Source organism: Pan troglodytes, chromosome 5, assembly GCF_028858775.2.
Source record: "Pan troglodytes isolate AG18354 chromosome 5, NHGRI_mPanTro3-v2.0_pri, whole genome shotgun sequence".
Lineage (NCBI taxonomy): Eukaryota > Metazoa > Chordata > Mammalia > Primates > Hominidae > Pan > Pan troglodytes.
In genome coordinates, this window is record NC_072403.2 from 125479620 (window position 1) to 125489778 (window position 10159).

A 10159-nucleotide genomic window follows, 5' to 3' on the forward strand; every position below is an offset into this window, starting at 1 on the left:
ATAGTCCTTTTTAAAGAAGAAAATGATAAACTAATAGTTGCTTCTTTCTTTCCTTTTTTCCATTTTACCCTACCCTATTCTATCTTTTTTCTTTCTTCATTTTTCCCTAGTCTTTAGCTTTTTCTTTTAGCTTTTTCTTTAGCTTTCATTTTTGTGCAGGTGCAAAAATGTGTGTGTGTGTGTCTAAATTTATTATATCTCTATTCCCACCGTTTTTATTTTCTTGACGCCTCCATTTTTTATTTTATTTATTTTATTTTTATATTTATTTATTTATTTATTTATTTATTTGAGACAAGGTCTCACTTTGTTGTCCAGGCTGGAGTACAGTGGCGCAATCTCAGCTCACTGCAACCTCTTTCTCCCGGGTTCAAGCAATTCTCCTGTCTCAGCCTCCTGAGTAGCTGGAAGTACAGATGCATGCCACCATGACTGGCTAATGTTTGTATTTTTAGTAGAGACAGGGTTTCACCATGTTGGCCAGGTTGGTCTTGAACTCCTGGCCTCAAGTGATCCACTTACCTCAGCTTCTCAAAGTGCTGGGATTACAGGGGTAAGCCACCACACCTGGCCCTTTTTTTTTTTTTTTTTACAACTTATACCCATACCCTGGCCTCATAGTTCTCAGCACCAATAAGTATTTTCAAATGAATTGACCTACAGGAGAATGTTTTCTTATCCTGATGGGGATTGAGAACATAGCAACATTGAGAGGGAAATGAGGTACTTATAACTCATGTGCAGACAATTATAGAAGGCCTCTCCTGTCTTCACTTTTCTTCTCTGCCTGTTTGCTTTTCTTTGCAATGTATTAATTTATACTGCTAGAAACTTTTCTCTGACAAATAGTTAAAATGAAATGATATTTTTCAATAGATGTTTCAATGTAGTTCTTTCTAAAAGGTGCCAGTCTGTCCAAATAGGGCCAATTGTCACATCATCCCCCCTTCATGACATTATACATCTTATGCTAACATTATTGTTTTCTATACACTATCAGGTGACTTTTGGAGGTAGAGAGAATGTCTATGGATCAGGCATCATTTTAAATGCTTTCACATATATATAATTTATATGTGTATTATATATATAAATATATATATATATAATCTATATAATAGGATCAATCTCATAGATTTGCTGTGAATTTATATAAGAAAAGAGTTCTTCTGCTACCTCCATACCTGGAACATAGGAGCATCCTATCTGGACTGAGTGAAACATCAATTTCAGTTGTGGTTGAGCCACATTGTAATCTGGACCGAGTGAAAAACCAATTTCAATTATGGTTTAGCCACATTGTATTTTGAGTCTGTCGGTTATACCTGTTTAGTCTACACTAACTCATACAGTTATCAACAGCAATTTAAACCATTATGCAGGTGTTGTCACTTACAAGTGGGAACTAAATGGTGAGAACTCATGAACACAAAGAAAGGAACCACAGACACTGGGGTCTACTTGAGGGTTGAGGGTGACAGGAGGGAAACTTTCTATAAACTCAAAACAAATCTGTGAGGTTGATCCTATTACCGATATATATATATACATATCACTTTATATATATATAATACACAAAGAAATTATATATATATGTATATATAAGCATGTAAAATGATGCCTGATCATAACACACTCAAAACAAATCTATGAGATTGGTCCTATTATTGTCCCATTTAATAGATGAAGAAACTGAAGTAGAAAGTGTTTAGGTAAGTTGCTGAAAGTCAGACAGCTAGTAAGCTGAAGAGCTGGGATTCAAACCCAGGCAAGTAGGCTCCAGTCTGACTCCAGAGCCCTCTCTCACAGCCCCTTTGGAGAAATGTCATTTCCAAAGTCCCACCACTTTCTAGTGGAGAACTCAATGTTTTATGAGTTATAGTAGAAGGTTTGTTCCAATAAAACAAACATTTTCGCTTTTCGATCCACCATCTGCGGTGCAGCCACCACCAAAATGCAGATTTTCGTGAAAACCCTTATGGAGAAGACCATCACCCTTGAGGCTGAACCCTTGGATACGATAGAAAATGTAAAGGCCAAGATCCAGGATAAGGAAGGAATTCCTCCTGATCAGCAAAGACTGATCTTTGCTGGAAAGCAACTGGAAGATGGATGTACTTTGTCTGACTACAGTATTCAAAAGGAGTCTACTCTTCATCTTGTGTTGAGGCTTCGTGGTGGTGATAAAAAAAGGAAGAAGTCTTACACCACTCCCAAGAAGAATAAGCACAAGAGAAAGAAGGTTAAGCTGGCTGTCCTGAAATATTATAAGGTGGATGAGAATGGCAAAATTAGTTGCCTTTGTCGAGAGTGACCTTCTGATGAATGTGGTGCTGAGGTGTTTATGGCAAGCCACTTTGACAGACATTATTGTGGCAAATGTTGTCTGACTTAACTGCTTCAACAAACCAGAAGACAAGTAATTGTATGAGTTAATAAAAGACATGAACTAACAACAACAACAACAACAAAAACATTTTCTCTGTACATCCAACTGCCTTCCTATGTTAGGCATCTACATCATATAAAAACTTTAAAACGTATCTAATTAGAATCTTCCACAGAGCCTAACCTCCTGAGATACCATTATTTTTGGCAGATACCTCCTACAAAACAAACTATTGAAGTACTAATCTAATATTTGGGTTCTCTAGATGTAATAGTTTCTAATTTCTGAATGATTCTTTCTTTCTTTCTTTCTTTCTTTCTTTCTTTCTTTCTTTCTTTCTTTCTCTCCTTCCTTCCTTCCTTTTCTTTCTTTTGAATATTATGTTGAGATTCATGAAACCCAGGAATGAAGGTCTCAAACTCCTCTCAACACCTAGAATATACTTAGCTTCTCAGAGAAATGTAAACAGTTTGGTCCCTTGGGAATTATTTTTAAAACACTAGTCATCTTTTGTTTTGAAACTCAGCATTAAAAAGTATGTTTTTGGATTATGAATATTATATCCTTCTCCAATGAGGTACAGCAAATGGTATAAAAAGGAATAAGGTAGCTCCATGAGGGTATTAACTCAATGAAGCAAGGAAGCTCATTAATGAATAATTTGGAATTGAAATTTGGCCAGAATACTATTCCTCACATTTCTCCAATACTAAGGTTATGTATTTGTAAGCAAAATAAAGAAAGAATTGAGGCAATTGTCTAGATAGTTTAAGCTACAGACCACTTTCGCTGATAACAACCCACACAATTATAGTCTCTATTGGTTTGGCTGGAATTATTCAGACAGCTGCCTCAATTTTCCCCTTCACTTTCCATCCATAGAGACGACCCAAAGTAAAAGGACAAACCATAGTTGGAATTGTAAATGCAGAGTTCCACATTTTATTCAAAACATGAAACTTGTTAAACTAGAGAAGTCATCTCAAGGGAGAGATTGTTCTACAATAACCAGAAATAAATCCCTCAGTCTCTAATTAGAATGACTTACTTGAATCCTAGTTAGCCTTGACAATGCTCTGTTTTTATTCAACTTTCCAAAGTTCGGCAAAGAAAAATAATTATTAAACACCTATGTCAGAAACTATGGCAGTGTATTAGTAGAGTTTATTTTATTTCATTCTTTTTAGAAACATTGTCTAAGTAGCAGATAACATTCCATTTTGCAGAGAAATGAAACAGGCAAAGTCAAGATTTTTTTTAAATATAAGAACTTTGCCCAACAGAATACTCTTAGTACGTACTGGAAGAACCAGAGAATTCTTTTGATATGAACCTCAGTATTCCATCCACCATGGAGACACGGATGACAGAAAAATTTTTAATCAGGGAACTGAAAGGCAGTACCTTTTGAGGTCTTTACTGCTGTTAGCGTAACAATCTCTTTAAAAAATAGAAAATCTCCTCCAAATTAGTAATATTAAAAATGAACTGTTTTGTTCACTTTTGCCCCTCAATATCTTGCTAGTAAATTAGAATTCTTAATTACTTCTGGAAGTCAATTAGTTTGGCTCAGCAAGATCCAAGAGGAAAAAAATAAGAAAAGATAATAAAATCGTATTTGAGAATACTTACATTCACAAAATCAATTTTATCCAACAGATGGTTGTTGTTATTCCCATTTTGCACTAGATACAAGTAAATAATACCATCATGTAGTGAAATGAGTCTAGTTTTTGTATAGACTTTTTGAATCAGAAACTTAAAGGTCTAAACTTAACTTTGAAATGTACTTTGAAATGTGTAATTGGCCAAACAATTAAATTAAGCAAGAGTGCATTCAAAATAAATCCCAACTAACATGGAGATAAGATCCCAAAGTAGTTCTAACATTTACATCTAGAAGTGGGTCTCTCACCAAGCATTGGTTTTGATCTTTAATCAGAGAAGCAGGTCAGGACAACTTGGGAAACTTGATCCAATTTCACTGGCCCAGAGCTCATCCTGGTCCTATGGTCTGATTCCTCAAGGATAGGGCCTGGACATACATATTTTGAAAATGTTCCATTCCTCTCCCATTCGGATCAATGTGATGACCAAGATGTACTCCAATAAGTAACAGACCCTAATATTTATATTATTGCTAAAACTGAAGCCATTATTTTGAGAAGTTGAACTCCAATACTCCGTTGGTTCTTTCTAAGAATGCCATACCAGGCAAGATGTTCTATGTGAACATAATGGAAATTTGTTACGGCCATGGGGGACAATCATTGCCCATAGTACTTTCAAATGTTTATAGGTAAACATCATGGAAGTTCTGCTTTATGGTACCAAGCTTTGGGTGTCTGGACTCTGGGAAAAATACCTCATATATACTACAAATTTTATCTTGGATCAAGCTAGATCTTCAGAGGTTGCCTATGTGAACCAGATTACCTGATTCCTGAAGGATTTTTTTCGCTGAATTACACTTTAGGTTTTGCCATCAGACACTTGGCTTCTTCTCACAATGACAAAAATCAGTGATTCTGTCAGGTTAGTTCAAGTAATAAGCACAACCCATGTCTTGCAGGAAGAGCAGAACCACAATAGAGTAAGGTTCCAGGGAAACCTGCTATGTCATTCAGAAATTTCCACAGTCCCCATGATCAGCTGTCTCAAACCTCAGCTCAGCATCAGGGCTTATGGATTACACCATTGCTAGCCCAACAAAATCATCACCTCTGTGTGTCCTTTTCATTTTGTGCCTATGTATTGTCTCAGCTGCCTCTTGGCCTCTGCAACCTAACTTTTCTCCTTGGCCCTTCAGTTCCTGCCCACGCTTCCAAATAATTGCCTCCGCTTTGTACCTATTGTCTTCAAACACCCTAAAAGAAAACATCCAGTTGTTTTCTCTCAACTTCAGTCATGCTTTCTAAGCAAAGCTTTTTTGTCAGATGGCCTTGTAGGCCACTAGCCAGTCTGTAAACACCAGTTACTCTTCAGTCAAGTGCCCCTCCCATCCCCAGGCCAATTAGCTGTGGCCATAATGTTTATAATTGGGGCATTTGTTATCTGCGCAAGTGTGTGTGTCTGTGTGTGTGTGTGTGTGTGTGTGTTAGAAGGGGAGCTATAGGGTACAGAGCACAGCTACTTGTAGGCCAGCCAGCTATGGCTAATTTCCTTTCCTTAGTGATCTGTGGCTATTGTAAGCACTTTAAATTTTAGTTTGTCCTGGTTTGCACTGAGGAATAGTACACAAAATATTTATAGAGACTTGTATTGCATTTATTTTAGTTATGTTGTTGAGAATGTACAACTACATCTCACTGAATACACTTTTCACAGGTCTAGGAGAGAAATTTCTCTTACATCCTGATGCAAATAAAAGCTTTGCTTATCATGAGTTTCTGGTTGGTTTTGCTCTTATGTAAAAGATTAAATTTGTAAATACCCATTGGAGCAAATCAGGGTTACATTTGTGGTTCACCTCTGGCAACAATACAGAATTTTGTGGTCGGCGTCTAGAGCTCAGCCTATTCCTACTTTTACTTTATTTCATTTTCCTGTTTAGATTTTATTTCACCTATTTATTCTCATTTATTTTATTTTTATATTTTATGATATGTATCTACTTAAGCCACAGCAAATCTTAATTTTAGATGAGATAAGATATTAAAAATGACCAAAGCTGGCCAGGAGCAGTGGCTCATGCCTGTAATCCCAGCACTTTGGGAGGCCAAGGCGGGTGGATCACAAGGTCAGGAGTTTGAGACCAGCCTGGCCAACATAGTGAAACCCCATCTCTACTAAAAATACAAAAACTAGCCAAGCGTGGTGATGGGTGCCTGTAATCCCAATTACTCGGGAGGCTGAGGCAGGAGAATCGCTTGAACCCGGGTGGCAGAGGCTGCAGTGAGCCGAGATCAGCCACTGCACTCCAGCCTGGGCGACAGAGCAAGACTTCATCTCAAAAAAAAAAGACAAAAGCTATAATTATTTATTAACATAATTATTCATTCACTAAACTATATTTTTCAACAAAAAAGCAGTCATAGCATTACACTTGTGTCTATATAATTCATCCCAGTTCTAGTCACAATGAGTACTTATTAAAAATTTGTTGAGTGAATGAATTGTTCAATGATTTTTACCAAATATTGGAAGATGATAAATTCCACACTGCAGATATTGAGTAAAATATGCATTTGAAAAATAAGATTATTTCAAGAAAACCAGCAAATTTTATTATACAATCTTGGTAACAATATTGGTCAGATCTTAAATTCTGATTCATCAAAGGTACAATATCTCTTTTCTTTTCATCAAACAACACTACTACAGTCACAAATAGCATGAAAGTGAGATTCATTTAAGTTCATAAAGTTTATAAGGACAAAACATGAATTGCATTTTATAATCACTGAAGACCAAAGCCAATACTTTAAAAGCAAATTGCAAATTCTTTTAGTAATTGCTGCATTACTATTCATCATTGTAACCTGTCTCTGAATGAAGTTGTATTTTTGTGTTAGTGTCCTTTGAAATATGTAATTCCATAAGCATTCCATTGTGATGAAAGCTCTTGTGTCCATCCAAACAGAGAAAACACTGTATCACAAGTTACTCATGGCAAGTTTTTGGCAGCTACTTAAAGGGGACAAAAAGGAGGAATTTAATATAATTCAATCAAAGACAGGGGAATGCACATGAGAGAAAAACAAAGCTGGACAGAATATTAGTAAAGTCAGCATTATAACTGAATGCAATACTTTATGGTATTTAAGAACCAGCTAGAAGGAATGCATTGTATTAGCATGATACAACAGCTAATTCATATGTGTGACTACTAGATTTCAAGCAAAAACTTAGCTGTACTAGACATTAGGGTATCTGGCACGATGATGTCACTTTATGTTTCTGGAAAGATAAACAGCCAGTCATGATTTCTTTTATAGGTCAGGGAAACCTAGGATGCCATCAGCATTCTACAGCTTGCTCTTGTCTGCATCCTGGACAATTTCAACATGTCACTGGAAATAACATGTTGTGTTGTTCAAAGGCTGCCTGCAGAGGAGAGCAAGCCTTTCCCATTGCACTTCCTCTAAACCATCTCTAAACACCTTCTTAGACTCAAAGATAAAAGCCCTTGACCTTTTTACGTAAAACTGAAGTGTATGATCATTGGAACTGATAGTCTACGAACCTACCCTGGATGGACTCCCTTCCAGGTCCTGAATGAGAGAAGTGATTGACACATCCTCTTGGTTTCAGATTCTTATTCACTACTTTTTAAAATAGAAGCAACGTTGAGGGTAAAATCTGGATTCATAAAAGTCTGCATTAATTATATACTGACTCTGCACTATTAAAACAAAGCCCTTTGACAAGCGGCCATCAGATACCTTTCAGGGGGGGAGTCTTGGCTGTTATTCTTACAGCGTCCCTGAAAGAGCCCTGATCCTCTCTCTGGCTGCAGCTTTTGTTTCCAGCCCTTCTTTTTTCAATGGTTGTCATGGAATCAACTTATTAGCATATGAAAAGCCATACACAACACTTTTCCCTTTACCCCTCGCTCCCCCACAACCAAAAGCCTGTTGCTAAAGCCTTAGTCCTTAATATTCATGTAAAGGAGGGTGGGGTGTGAGAACAGAAATAAAATTGTGAGTGAAAAAACAAAGACGTTTTCAACTTGCATCCTCTCGGGCAAAAATGGCTGATTTTTAAAGAGTTAGAATTTTCTCAGTTTCTGTCTTTTTACTGAGCTTCCCCAGATTTTGGCAACTGTAGTCTCCTACCCTGTTATAATTGACCTTATTCACCAAAATTGGTTTTAATTGCCTCATCAGTCAGAGGACAGATATGTGTGCTTCTCAACGTATTATGACAACTTTTGCTTAATTTGGGATTAATTTCAATAATCAATTCTCATGTTTTCTTAAAAATAACTTCTAAATTTCTTCAAAATTTTTACTTCATAAGTGACAGAAAATTCTCTTTTTCTTTAAAGTGATCTTATAGGTTATGTAAACTACAACTCATGAAAAAGAATAGGCATGTGTTTGGTTTCTGAAGTTGTCTTAGCCCATGTTTATAAGCTACGTTTTGTCTCACCTTGTATATATAGGGTCAAAATAATGCATTGTTTTTCTGTGTAAAAATAAATCTTGCCAACTCCTCCCAAATACACTTATGTAACTAACTTGAAAAGGCTCTAAGAATGTTGCCAAATAAAGAGGAGACTTCTCCTTTTTTGTTTTTTTGTTTTTTTTTTGTTGTTGTTGTTGTTTAATGAGACACAGGTCTCACTATGTTGCACAGGCTGGTCTCAGACTTCTGAGCTCAAGTGATCCTCCCACCTCAGCCTTCCAAAGTGCTAGAATTACAGGTGTGAGTCACCACACCTGGCCAAGAGAAGACTTTCTTAAAACAACAAACACAATAAAAATCTCATGAAGCACACTATACTCCATATTCTACAGTAATATAGACAAAACCCATTGTACCACCTGCAAAAATATTCTTGCACAGCATATAAATGTAACACTATCTGGCTTCCAGGAAATTTCTCAACCTAGTCCCCATCTCAATAACCTTTAATAAACACCTAGTATGATGGTGATGATGATGATGATGGTGATGATGATAATGATGATAGTTAGCAAATAATTAGAGCCATGTGCTGTTAAGAGCATTAGGTGATTGATAGATTTAATAGTCAAAACAATCATAAGAACAAAAGTTGATCACTTCTTCAATTTGAGGACTTACTACACTCAATTGTGAAAGTTCTTTTATGGAACAAAATTCTAGTGAAATATACTTCTGTCCAAATGTGACCACGTTGGTTTGGATAAGCCACCTATATAGTCCACAGATGGTATTAATCAGAATTCCTTCAGTGGTTAGTGGCAAATAACCAATTTAAGTGTATAAGCAAGAAAACAAAGGAGGAGGATAGTTATTGACTCTGGAAATGAAAATCCAAGGGAGGCACTGGCTTAAAGCATGGCTAAATCTGAGGATAAATGTATAAATGTCAAGTGTCCAATATTTGACCCTTTTTTTCCTTCTTCTTTCCCATCTGTCATTCCTTCATCTTTCAGCCCTACTTTTGTAGTTGAGCTCCGTTATGCTAGAAAACAATGACGGTTCCCTCTGAGCAGCCCAAGAAAGTGGCTGAAGGAAGTTCTAGATTTACCTCCCCTTTGTTTAGTAACCCCATCAGAAAGAGGTCACTCCTTTCTCCTGGTTCCCATGTAGCAAAAGCAGAGAAAGATTCTAACTCACTTTGTTTGTCTCATAGGCCCAAATTTTAACTACATCTCCATGGCCAGGGAAATATATGGCCAGTTCTTGTTACTGCCTACTTAGATGTTTGGAGGTACAATGTCTGTTACACAAAGAGGAAGATGAGAAAGCCTTCAGGGGATGATGGATAAAACCAATAGCTACCTATAATCCACTCCTCCATGTTTACTCCATGGAGGCCTTACTACTCCATGTTTGAAATAAAATATAACTCAAGTTAAATAAGGGCTTCTAATAACCAGCTTCTGTAATTACCTAAACTAATGAGATTAATAGAGGTGTGTCTACTACCATGAAAAGGAAATAATATTAAAATGTCCTTCAGGCCGGGTGTGGTGGCTCATGCTTGTAATCCCAGCACTTTAGGAGGCCAAAGAGAGCAGATCACTTGAAGTCAGGAGTCTGCGACCAGCCTGGCCAACATGGTGAAACCCCAACTCTACTAAAAATACAAAAATTAGCCGGGCCTGGTGTCATCCA

General features: G+C 36.8%; 1 pseudogene; it reads left to right on the plus strand.

The window, feature by feature from the left end:
* Positions 1 to 1940: 1940 nt before the first annotated feature.
* LOC462949 (ubiquitin-ribosomal protein eS31 fusion protein-like) lies at positions 1941 to 2436 on the plus strand (annotated as a pseudogene).
* The last annotated feature ends 7723 nt before the right edge of the window (positions 2437 to 10159 follow it).